The following is a 12,611-nucleotide window of genomic DNA, read 5'->3' as shown; positions in this document are numbered from 1 at the left end:
GCGGGCCTCGCAGCCAGTTAAGTAGGCCCTCTTTTTTGATTGACAGCAGCAGCCACCAATGCGCTCCCAGGGGATTTCCCTTTCGCTCGCTAGGGGGCGTGCCACCTCGCCGCCATAGCTCTCCTGGCCCAATCGGATAAGTGGAAGGGGCCGTGGGGCGGGGCTCAGCAGCCAGCAGCCAATGAGGCGAGCGCGGCCGGCGCGGCGGGGGCGGGGCGAGGGCGGGGCGGTGGCGGCGGGCGGCAGAAGCGGCCGCGGCGGGCAGGGCAGGGCTGAGTTGGGCTGCGCGGCCGGAGCGAGGGCTGGAGCCGGGCCGGAGAGCAGCCGGGGCCGTAGACGCCGTCGCGCCGGGGCCGTGCGAGCAGCGGGGCCGTGCGAGCAGCGGGGCCGTGCGAGCAGCGGGGCCGTGCGAGCAGCGGGGCCGTGCGAGCAGCGGGGCCGTGCGAGCAGCGGGGCCGTGCGAGCAGCGGCCGAGGTGAGGGCGCGCCGCGGCGGTTGGGGCGCGGGCCGGAGCGGGGTGCTGGCGGCGGCGGGGCCGCGTGTGTCGGGGTCGCCGCGCGGGGCCAGCCGGGCGCTGCGCACCGAGGGACGCGCCTGGGGCCGCGGCGCCCGCGCCAAACTTCCTGTCTCCGCGGAGAGGGGGCGCGCGTTAGGGCTTAAGGGGCCGCGAGGCGCCGGGAAGGGACTTGGGGAGCCTGAGGGCTCGAGGAAGGGGCCCATGGGGCTGCGGGTGGGGGAAGGTCTCCAGACCGGGCGCAGATGAGGTCTCCGGGCCGGGGGCTTGCTGGAGAGACGTAGGAACAGGTCCTCGAGGGTTAGGGGTGCTGACGGGGGCGCCCGTGAGCCGCTGCAGAAGGGGGAGGTGGGGCGACCTCAGGGCAGACTTCCAGAGGACCCGGGGCTGGGTTTGAGAGAGCCAGGAATCGGGGTGCAGAGGCCCCTGGGCAGGCGAGCGGGGCTGGGGAGCCGCGCTGGAGGAGAGGTGCAGCCGGCGAGTGGCGCTTCAGGGCAGGCTGGGCCCGAGGGGAGGCGTGCTGGGGGGCCAGAGGGAAGGAGCAGGCAGGACACATCTGCGGATGCGCTTATTTGGGGCGCTTTGATGGCTGTCCTCCATTTCCTTCCGTCCCACCCTCCCAGTCCCTCTCCAGGCTCTCTCTCTCTGTGTTAGAGTGGGGTGGTGGGGACAGGCCTTCCTTGTGAGCAGGTCTCAGAGTTGGAGGACAGTGAGGAGAGGCCAGGGGTGTTTGTCCCTTTGACCCGCGGAGTTTTCCCAGACAGGCGTGGAATCGGAGACGTGGGAGTCCCCGGTCTCTCCTCCTCTGGGCCTTCCAAGCCTGGCCAGGCATCCTGAGAGGGGAGGTAGTGATTTCTGCTGCTGAATTGCAGAGGTTCATGGGGCTTAGGCTCCCTCAGAACAGGTCGGCTTTCTTTTCAGACAGAGTTGGTCAGGGAGCAAAGCTGTGCTGTTCGGGGCCCACACAGTGGGGGCCTTTGAAGTGGATGTGCCCTGGCGGTGTGGCACTCTGGTTGGGTGCCTGAGGAAAGGTGGCCCTTGAGTGGGTTGTGCACCATTCCTGGGTCCTGTCTTTGTGGTTAAGGAGGGTAGACTGTTCACAGTCTCCAGGGCTACTCATTACACTGTTTACCAAACACTCTCTGGCTGACCTGATGAAAATCAAGAGCTGAAAAAATTTAAATGTGAGCTGCTGTCTGGTGAGCTCACGCCTCCCTTCCCTGCCCCAAGATTCTTCTGTCCACAGTTATCCCAATATGCTGCAGTTCTGTCTCAACCATCTGGGGATTACCAGGTTAGAGCCCAGGGCAAGGGGACCCAGCCAGGTGGGCGGTGTTGTGTGCCAGTCTCCCCTTTCTTGCCCAGAATGTTCTTATTCCTTTTGACTCACACGTCTCCCCGCAGCATCCTCATGGAGGCCTTGAATGGGCGCCGGTGTCACTTGGTTTCTCTTGATTCACTTGGGAAACTCTCATCTGTGTGCATTTAAACTTAATTCCAGAGTTTGGCAAACTCTTTGCTGAGGTTATACTAGTTGAGATATGAGGCCACTACATGAGAAACTTTTCTGTGGTGGTTTTTTTTTTTTCTTTTCTTTTGACAATTGTCTCGAAGCTTTAAAGAAACTGGCCATTAGGCTGATGCTGTTATTTGGGAAAGTAACATAACACAGAGGAGTAGATGAATGATTAGGGCTGCACTCTGTTCACCTCCCCACCCCCCCAGCCCCAGTAGAGTACAAACTCATTTGAATGGTAATGACCTTCTCAGTTCATGCTGTGCTGGGAACTGGAACTTTGTTATTTTTGGTCTAAGATGTAGAAGAGGTGGTTAGGGTATTCAGATAATATAAAACTACACGCATGTAAGAACCGGATCTGGGTTTTGGACCTAGCCTGCTGCAGTAAGGTTGGTTTTCCCTAGTTCTGGATGTCCAGTCCACGTCTGTGATGGCCAGGCCATCTGGAGTGGGAGCAGAGGGCCATTTGTCCTTCACTTCTGGCTTCTCCACTCACTTGAAGGTCTGCACTGACTGAATGACGGGTGGGTCCGATACTCAGGCCCCCCACTTCTGAAGGGGTCACCATTTGCTGGTTCCAGGATGATATGGAATATGGAAAAGAAGATGTAGGTTCCTTAATAGGAATGGCTCCTGTGTCGAGGGAGCACAGTAGCATTTACTGAGTGGTCTCTGCCACCCTCCCCTGAACCTCCCAGGTGACTCGGGCCTGCCTTATCTGCCATCAGAGGCCAGCCATAGATTATGTGGGTAATGACCATGTTCACATGAGCGTTAGCGCCGGCTCAGTTTTTTTCAAATGAGATTCTTTGGAGCTGCAGCTGGCTTCCAGAAGGCAGTGCAGCAATGCCTTAGTTACAGAGTAAGTTTACATTCCATGGGTGAATGGTCGTGGCAGTGATCCTTCACATACCTGGAAGCATTGCTGACTTCCGGCAACTGCAAATACCCCTGGTGGGCTCCAGTGGTGGGCTCTGGGGTGGTTGCGGGGCAGTCCTTCTGATGTTCAGTATTCAGATGATTATGCTACGCCCATTTACTGGAGCCAGTCTTCAGGAATTGCAAAATATTGTACGTAATGCAACATTTTTGGCCTAAGTGTAGCTCCACAGGTAACTTCTTAAGTGACAGTAGTCGTCTAAGTGCTCAAGTTTTGGTATTTTGATTAAAAACACACAAGAGCAAAAAAAAAAAAAAAAAAAAGACACTCCCTTTCCCAAAATACAGGCGTGTAGACCGGGAGGAGCACGGATGGAGATGGAGGAGCCCGGGGCTCTTGGCCAGCCTCTCCCTGCCTAACGCTGAGTGGAACAGTCAGCATATGGCTCAGTTTTCATGTCTGTAAAATGAGGGCTTTGAGGGTCTTCACCTTTTGAGAACCTGCTGAAAGCCGCGGACCCCATCCCAGAAAGCACATGTGGGCAGCTGCAGCAGCCTGGACCCAGGTCAAGAACTCCTGGGTCATCCAGCCTCTGAGTGCCCTCCCGCCTCTGAGAGTCCGTAACCCTATTGTCCCCATCATCTGGGGGCTAATAATAATGGCAAATTTATGTAGGGCACACAGTCTAAAGCCTTTTCACCTCTCGTTTTTGTCCTCGAAACGTTTCTGAGTGGTATGATGTTCCTTTCAGTGATGGAGAAAGGGGTGCCAGGCCTGACTGCCACTTGGATGGGGCCATGTAGTCACAGGGACTAGACTAGACCTGAGAGTAGACCTGGCTCTCCTGGTGCCGTCTTGGGGTTTTCCACTAGGTTTTGCATTCTTGGTGGCTGTCGCTGGGAGTTATGCTTGGCAGTGCAAAGGTCCCGGGATGTGTCGCTTGCTGAGGAAACTGTTCATCTGCTGAAAGGGCTGTTTTTTCCTCACTTTGGATCACTGATCTTTCTGCTCCACAGTCAAAGTGTTACTTATTCTGTCTGATTATTTTTCTTGTCATATTTTTCAATAGTGGGACTTGGATGTTTTGAGCAGACGTGTTTCATGTTTATTGATTTCAGGGTACGCTGAAATTATTTGGAGTTGCTTAGCACTTGAGAAACTTGTGAAATAAATGAGTGAAAATCCAAACGTTTGATTTGTTCCGTCCAAATATGTCCTCATGGAAGAGGCGCTCCCTGAAGCCTGCGAGGTGCCCAGAGCTGCTGGGTGGGTATGAGGGTTGGCAGTGGATTGTGCTAGCAACCATGGCTGTCAACAGGGACTTCTTGTGGCCTGGCCTGTTTCCTCACATTTTTATGGAATGATTTTCTCACTTTATTTTTTAACAGAGTGGTGTCTCAGCTACATAAACTCATGTGTTTAAAAGAACAATAAACTTAAAAAAAAAATATTATTTAGATGTTTCTATTTTATTGTTTTCACTCATAGCAACTATATAGGACAGAGGAGAATTGCCCCATAGGGTTTCCTAGCCTGAAGTCTTTATGGGAAAAGATCTCCAGGTCTTTTCTCCCACAGGGCGGCTGGTGGGTTTGAACTGTCGACCTTTTGGTTAGCAGCCGAGCACTCAACCACTTTGCCACCGGGGCTCCTGGAGCAATAAAGTTTAAAGCCTTACAGGTGCTAGATGGTTTATTACCAATGAAAATGATCATCGTATTAAAGACGATATGACTGCTCAGACGGGGAGATAATAAGGAATGTACACAGTAGGAGCCGCTTAGATGTATGCACGTGTGCAGGACTCAGCCTGTTCTCCTGTTTGCTGCATCTGGCAGCTGTAAGTATGTGGGCTGCCGTCATTCCCCATGGAGCCAGGGGGAGAGGGGTTTGTTTGTTCCTTTCACGATGTTACCTTTATGATCCCCAGGAGGCGAGGACGGCCTGCATAACCTCACCGGGTGGGACGTGAAGACCCACGTCGCGTGTCAGCCTCCCTAAGTGACTCAGTCGCCACAGAGAGGAGTTGGGGAGGCTGACGGCAGCCCATGAGTCTGCACAGAAAGCAGGAGTACAGTCCCCAAAAGCAGAGCGCTGGTCAGGAAGGGGGGCTGTCAGACGGCAAGGCCCAGGGTGGCGGGTCAGCGCAGGCTGCTGCCGCAGCGCAGGGACAGTGTCGGTTACCCACGTGGACATGTGGCTTGCACCTGCCCTACGCCTCCTTCATTAACCCTACTCGTGTTTATGAGCACTTACTCTGACCTGGAAACCTGCATTCGTGGACGGGCCTTTCTGGTCCAGCGGCCTCATGTCTGCGATTTAAATACTGATAGCGTGGCAGGGTTGTCAGCTGTGGCTTGGGACTCCATTAGGCTGTCGTGTTGAAGTGCCTGCTTTTTGTTTTAATTTTACTCCTTATGCTAAATGCCACTCCCATGGCCGCCAAGTGTGTGGGGTAGGGGCCATGGCTGAGGTGGGTGGAAGGCGGCCATCCTGGTGCCCAGCTCTACCCTCTGCTCTGGGATCCCGAGATTCAGGCGACTGCTCTGTATGCAGCTCAGTGGAGGGGGTGGGCCTAGAAGCAATGTCCTCTTATTGTGACAGGACCAGATAGGAGCGTACAGAGTGGGGGGGGAACTAGGAGGGCAGGTTTGGCTGCCCTGAGGACACTGCAGAGCTGACCTTCAGGCAGGTGACTTTGGAGTGGTTTTGTGGGATACACAGGTGCTGTCCGGGTGGAGGTGACAGCTGTAGAGAACGTGGCCTGCTGGGGTGGCATGAGGCGGGTCCTGATGGGGAGGGAGGGAAGGACGGGTGGGCAGGCCTCCCGTGATGACCTGTGTTGTATGCGGAGATCTGGGGTTTGGACTTTCTCTTGGAGGTCGGAGTTCATGGGGAGCCACCTCAGGGTATTGAACATATCAGGCTGAATCTCTGCGCGGAAGCAAGGTGACCGAGGTGACCGGTGGGAAGTCAGGATGCAGATAGGGTAGGGTGACACAGGTGGCTTATTGTAACCAAGGTCACCTATGTCCTGGAGGCTCCAGGTTAGCCATAGGTGTTCCCAGGAAACTAGCTGGACTCAAAGGAATGGGTATGTCTTCAGCCTTGACTCGGTTTTCTTTGCCTGTATTTACATTTTCGGTTGATAATGTAAAAGCTACCTGGCTCTGTTTCTCATTCCATGTGGTTTATGCTCACAGATCCATGCAGCTAGTCTGTAACTGTCATTGTGAGTCCCTGCAGAAAAGAGGTAACACTGCAGGAAGGTATCCGTGGTTAAAAACACGGACCGGAGTCAGCCAGCCCGGGCTGTGTTCTGGCAGGGAGGATCAGACGAGCCCAGAGCTCAGCCTGTGTGCCTGGTACGTGTGCTTGCTTAGGAACTTTGGTGTTTCTTGAGGTAAGGTGTCTACTTAAGTGAAATTGCCAGTGGATCACCATATAAAGTGCCCAGACTGATGTTATTTTATCCAGTTCTGTTGAAAATCCTTCCAAAACGTGTCGTGCTTTCTTCCAGCCAGAACCAAGTGTATTTACTGTTTTGACTTTTCCTTGGTGATGTGGGGTGGCTGTGGTGAACTGCACAGAGAAGCTGTCGGGTTGCTGACGTGGACGAGGCCTCGGGTTCTGCACAGAGTAAATACCCTCGCGTCCTGGCACTTGTAAGACTTCTCTCCCCTCCTCTCAGCACCTCTGAGCTCCTGTCTGCCTCTCTTCCCGTTTGTTTATCGGGGTGAAGGCCTGAGGCTGGATCCTCTCTGGGTTTTGAGGGCAGCCCTGCCACGCAGAGGCCTTGCTCCCCCTGGGTGGGTGATTCTGAGCCTGAAGCTTGAGCTTACAGGCAACAGAAAGCCCAGTGGGTTTGGTTGGGGGTGAAGGGATGTCCCTGTGACTAGACTGAGCGCCTCTCAGAGTTGGGAGGGAGCGAGCATGATGGTGATGATAGCTCACACTTAAACCAAAAAAACAAAACAAAACCCATTGCCATCAAGTCGATTACGACTCCTAGTGACTCTATAGGACAGAATAGAATTGCCCCATAGGGTTTCCAAGGCTGTAAATCTTTATGGAAGCAGACTGTTACATCTTCATCCTGTAGAGCGGCTGGTGGGTTCGAACTGCCGACCTTTCAGTTAACAGCCAAACGCTTAACCGCAGCACCACTAGGGCTGTGAAAAATACAAGAACCTGGAAACAAAATTTAAAGCTGAATGTACACTGATCACGTGTGTAAAATACAATTAAAATATATGCAGCGATGGTAGTTGAGGTTGTAGAAATACGGAAGGTTTCTCCTTGTTTTCTAGAGTGTACCATTGCCTTTTTACTGTTAGAATTAATATTTAGATAAGAAATGGACTTTATAATGAAAATAGGAGTCCCTAGGTAGGGGAGACAGCTAAGTACTCAACTACTAACTGAAAGGTTGGCGGTTCAGACCCACCCAGAGGTGCTTCAGAAGACAGGCCTCACGCACGATCTGCTGCGAAAGGTCACAGCCTTTAAGACCCTACAGAGCAGTTCTACTCTGCACACGTGGGGTTGCCACGAGCCAGAATCAGCTCGAAGGCAACTAACGGCAACAACAGAATGAAAATAAAGAGATGTAAAAACAACTTGATTGTGTAGGCACTTGCAGTTTGCCAAGAACTTTCCTGTAACCCTCGTTCTGCTTTCAGAACAACCTTGGTTTGCTCCCCTCATCAACATTCAGAGGAGAAGGAAGACCAGGGAGGGCTGCAGAGGTCGTGGCTTTGCCTGAGGCCGCCGGCGGGGACCCCACACCAGGAGCCCAAGCCGAGAGCTCCTCAGACTAGGGGGTCTCTGCCGGGGCCTGCCAGATGTCTGTAACGTATAGAATAAAGTGTGGCTGGTGTTTTGAAGTTTCCTATTGAACTGAATGAACTTTTATTATTGTAATATGATGCCCCCAAACTGTAGGTGGTGAACATTTTCATATTTTAAACCCTGCTTGTGTTCCCTTGTACCCAATTACGTGGTTGCCAACTGAGCGTGCCAGGACTGTGAATTGTGGTCTTGGGGGGAACCACAGCGAGCGGGCTCGGCTCCCTGTGCAGACCTCCAGGCCAGCTATTAGTGGGTTTGTAGCTGACTGACTTGCTGGAGGACAGAACCAGGCAGCCTGGGTGCCGCCTAGTACGGGCACGAGGGTGTTTTAATTAAGGGAGCACATTATGGCCTCTGTACCAATGAAGGTGTCATCAGAGAGGGAGTCTGCGTGTGCCAAAAAGGACCTGTGTCATGGGGGGCTGGGTCAGTGGGGAGGAGGTTCACCGTCCAGGACAGGCCTCTGAGTCTGGTTGAGATCCAGTCCCAGCTGCTGTTCACTGGGAGACCAGAGAGGAGGTTTTACATTCCTTGTCATTTGTCCTTGCTCCAAGGTAGTGTTAACTCCACTTTACAGGTCAATAAAGTGGAGCCTAGCCAGGTAGCCAGCAGATTACGTGACCTTCGCAAGGGCGCAGTCAGAGTTTACCTCAGCCTAACTAGAAGCCAGGCTGACTTTATCTTGCTGCCTGAAATAAGTGGATTCTGGGTCACCCGCCCACAAATATGAAAATAATCTTTCCAAGTTAGTCTTTCTTGTTCACCTCCCAGAAAGAAGAAAATGAGGCAAATTATGGGGTCTTTTGTTTTAAGACAGGATCTTTGCCTGCAACCAATTTTATTAAGATAATCCCAGTCAGCAATCATTTATGCAGTAGGGAGATAAGAAAAGGGAGTGGCTTCTAAACAGTCCAGCTGCTGGGCCTGTGAGGCCAGGGCTGGTGGGTGACTCGCCCGCCCGCTGTCCCCCGGCTGCTGCCCTCCCGGCGCCATGAGGGGGTAAAGCAGGCGCCCAAGGACGCCAGAGGCTGGGCCGGAACCTGGAGGGGTGCCATGCTGCGCCTCACCTTGCAACTAACTGCGTTTACAACATGCATCATATGCCTTTAAAAAGCAGTTAGTTGAGGGAGAAGAAATGACATTTCTGTGGAGCACGTTACACTTTGTAAAATTGGAAAAGCTGGTCACACTTGGTTGACATTGTGGCAGCAAATGAAGATCACCTGCAGGTAAGTCAGAGCAGGTATTCGTTTTTGTGCCTGTGATAAGCAGCATTTTTGTGTCAAAAGTGCCTTTCTTGTCTTTAAGGTATTTTAAAAATTGAAGGTACAAGAAAGAGGTGTATCTAGTCCAAGGTCATCCAGGTTGTGACTGGAGGGCTGGTGCCCATACCAGCCACATGCTGTCTTCTGTTCCCTAGGCTACGTGGTCCTGACTCTGTTATTCAGCTTTATTTCAGTATTTTAATTGCGCATTTTCCATTTTTGGATAAAAAGTCGTTAGAAGGATTTCTAGGGGTTGCATAACACTGTCGCTGTCATGAGGTGAAAACATCCCCCTACTGCCTGACATTCTGGGTTACTTCCACTTTTCTGTAGAGGGATCTGCAGTCTCCCAGGGATAGAAATCCTGGCTCCAAGCATATGGACACCTTAGAGTCTTTCGAAAGCCTGCTCTGCTGCTTGTAGGCTTATTTTTCTGGTGTTTATGAGTGAAAAAGCTGGGGGATTCTTTCTCTGGAAGGTGCCTTGCCTGGCCTTTGGAACTTCTGAATATCTGGGGGATAAGAAACTTTTGTGAGTTTCTTGCAGAGTCTCATTGTCTTCCTAAGTTTTTAGATGTCATTTTACTTGAATTGGATGCTTGACTTTCATAAGCAAGCAATCAATGGTCTTTTAAAAAGTCCTTATTTATTCATCACCTGAGCTGATGTTCTCCATTCCCAAGGTTGTGAGTTTTTGTGGTTTCACTCCATCATCAACTCAGTGGCCAGGATACTCTGAACCACATTATTTCCAAGAACTTACCATCGCGTTTTTTTTGCTAAGTATGCATATTGGGAAAGGCCACAGCAATCAGGACAGCCTGGGGGATCACGGGATTTGAGTTTGCCTGTGTAGCTTCTGGAAACCCTGGTGGCGTAGTGGTTAAGTGCTACAGCTGCAGACCAAAAGGTCAGCAGTTTGAACCTGCCAGGCGCTCCCTGGAAACTCCATGGGGCAGCTCTACTCTGTCCTATAGAGTCGCTATGAGTTGGAATCGACTCAACGGCACTGGGTTTGGTTTTTTGGTTTATGTGGCTTCTAGCTGCCACTCTCACAGACATTCCTAGCCCTGTTCATTGCTGAAGATCAAACGTCTCAGAGACTACTGGGAGGCTTCTAGTGTTAGTGCTGACAAGGGCTTTGCTCTCCTTCTTTTTCTGTTTGTTTTTTTCTGTTCTGAGGTCCACCGTGTTCCTCTACTGTGTCCCTCTGCCATGAACTGGGTTCACTGTCCACCTTCCACTGCCCCTTAGGTATTCACCCTCAGACTGGGTGGAGTCCTACTTTCCTGGTGGCTCATTTTCCAGGGTCTGTAAAGGAAAAGGTGCCCTTGCTAAAACCGAATGCTTAGCAGGCAGCGGCGGCGTCCCAGGTGGGGAGCAGAGGCAGGGCCAGGAGACCCATGCTCTTGCCCTGGTGTTCTCTCCCTTGGATTCTTGCTGTCTCCACCCTCTCCCCACTCTATACCCAGCCGGGCTGCTTCCCCTGTCCTCCTCTGGCCTGACCATGGGCAAGAGGTCTTTTTTATTGGTTCCTCTTATCCTTGTTAAAAAAGGAGGCTTTACTACTTGCTAAGGTAGAGCTAAAAGGAAATACAGACGGCACAGAAGCATAAACTCAGTTTTGTCTCCCAGGCACAGGCAGGGTTTGGTGCCAGCACTGCTGGGCTCCTCTAGCTGCCCCGGCTCTGCTAGCTGCTGCCTGGCTCCCCTCCACACCCGTTTCTTCTGTCAATAAAACAGCATTTTAGAGTAACGCTTCACTCTGTGCTTGGCAGTCTGTTTTATCACAAGTATGGAAATTGAACTTTGCCCTGGTTGCCACGGATGCCTAAACATGTCTGGGTTGGCTGTTGCCTAGGCAACTGGCTGAGCTGTTGGTTGTATGTGTGGTCAAACTCTGGCAGGCTGGTTGGAAGCCCCAAGCCATGCTTCAGGCTTCTCAGCTGAGCCAGATGGTGACTAGATAAGAAAAACCAAGCCCACTGCCATGGAGTGGATTCTGACTCAGAGTGACCCTATAGGACAGGGTAGAACTGCCCCATAGGGGTTTTTTTTTTTTTTTTAATAATTTTTATTGTGCTTTAAGTGAAAGTTTACAAATCAAGTCAGTCTCTCACATATAAACTTATATACACCTTACTACATACTCCCGTTTACTCTCCCTCTAATGAGTCAGCCCGCTCCCTCCTTCCAGTCTCTCCTTTCGTGACCGTTTTGCCAGTTTCTAACCCTCTCTACCCTCCCATCTCCCCTCGACAGGAGATGCCAACACAGTCTCAAGTGTCCACCTGATACAAGTAGCTCACTCCTCATTAGCATCTCTCTCCAACCCATTGTCCAGTCCATCCCATGTCTGATGAATTGGCTTCGGGAATGGTTCCTGTCCTGGCCAACAGAAGGTTTGGGGACCATGACCGCCAGAATTCTTCTAGTCTAAGACCATTAAGTCTGGTCTTTTTATGAGAATTTGGGCCCTGCATCCCATTCTCTTGCTCCCTCAGGGCTTCTCTGTTGTGCTCCCTGTCAGGGCAGCCATAGTTCTTCTGGTCTCAGGATGATGTAAGTCTCTAGTTCATGTGGCCCTTTCTGTCTCTTGGCCTCATAATTATCGTGTGATCTTGGTGTTCTTCATTCTCCTTTGATCCAGGTGGGTAGAGACCAATTGATGCATCTCAGATGGCCGCTTGTTAGCATTTAAGACCCCAGACGCCAAACTTCAAAGTGGGATGCAGAATGTTTTCTTAATAGAATTTATTTTGCCAATTGACTTACATGTCCCCTGAAGCCATAGTTCCCAAACCCCCGCCCTTGCTCCACTGACCTTTGAAGCATTCAGTTTATCTAGGAAACTTCTTTGCTTTTGGTCCAGTCCAGTTGAGCTGACCTCCCCTGTATTGAGTGTTGTCCTTTCCTTCACCTAAAGTAGTTCTTATCTACTATCTAATCAGTAAATAACCCTCTCCCCCCTCTCTCCCTCCCCCCCTCATAAGCACAAAAGAATGTGTTCCTCTCAGTTTATACTATTTCTCAAGATCTTATAATAGTGGTTTTGTACAATATTTGTCCTTTTACATCTGACTAATTCACTCAGCATAATGCCTTCCAGGTTCCCCATAGGGTTTTCAAGGCTGTAAATCTTCACGGAAGCAGCCTGCCATATCTTTCGCCCATGGAGCAGCTGTTGGGTTCAGCCTTTCAGCTAGCAGTCAAGTGCTTAACCACTGCGCCACCAGGACTCCTTTGGATGGTAACTGCCAAGCCCCAGAGACACGTACACTTAGGGTTCCTTTGTCTTTTCCAGGCTTCCCATTTCATGTCCCTGAGAAACCGCTGCTTAGCTGCCTAACTTGGCTGGGTGGCATGGCCTGGAACGGGGCCAGTTTATTTCAAGCCTGAACGTTTGTAACTGATGATGGAGCACGAGGCCTTAGCAGCCCTTGACCCAACTTTAGTCTGAGTTGAATGGGGTGCCAGGGCTCCTCTTTCTGTCTGTCGTGAGCCGTCAGCTTTCCTCTGCTTCCCAGACCTGGGCCTAGCCTGAGAGTCCCACAGAAGCAGGACCTCACAATGGGGCTAGAAG

The 12,611-nt window shown here is 51.7% G+C and overlaps 1 protein-coding gene across 4 annotated transcripts in view; it reads left to right on the top strand.

The window, feature by feature from the left end:
* The first annotated feature begins 384 nt into the window (after positions 1 to 384).
* Positions 385 to 12,611, top strand: part of PACSIN2 (protein kinase C and casein kinase substrate in neurons 2) — a 169,570-nt gene continuing 157,343 nt past the window's right edge. For 3 of the 4 annotated variants that reach the window (XM_049884574.1, XM_049884573.1, XM_049884567.1), the window contains exon 1: positions 385 to 475. The gene's annotated coding sequence lies outside the window, so the exon portion shown is untranslated. Of the gene's footprint in view, positions 476 to 6,016; positions 8,994 to 12,611 lie in introns of those variants that run through there. The other variant, XM_049884571.1, reaches the window with a different exon arrangement.

Source organism: Elephas maximus, chromosome 4 (assembly GCF_024166365.1).
Source record: "Elephas maximus indicus isolate mEleMax1 chromosome 4, mEleMax1 primary haplotype, whole genome shotgun sequence".
Lineage (NCBI taxonomy): Eukaryota > Metazoa > Chordata > Mammalia > Proboscidea > Elephantidae > Elephas > Elephas maximus.
The sequence above is the reverse complement of the archived record's forward strand: the minus strand, read 5'-3'. Positions and strand labels throughout refer to the sequence as shown.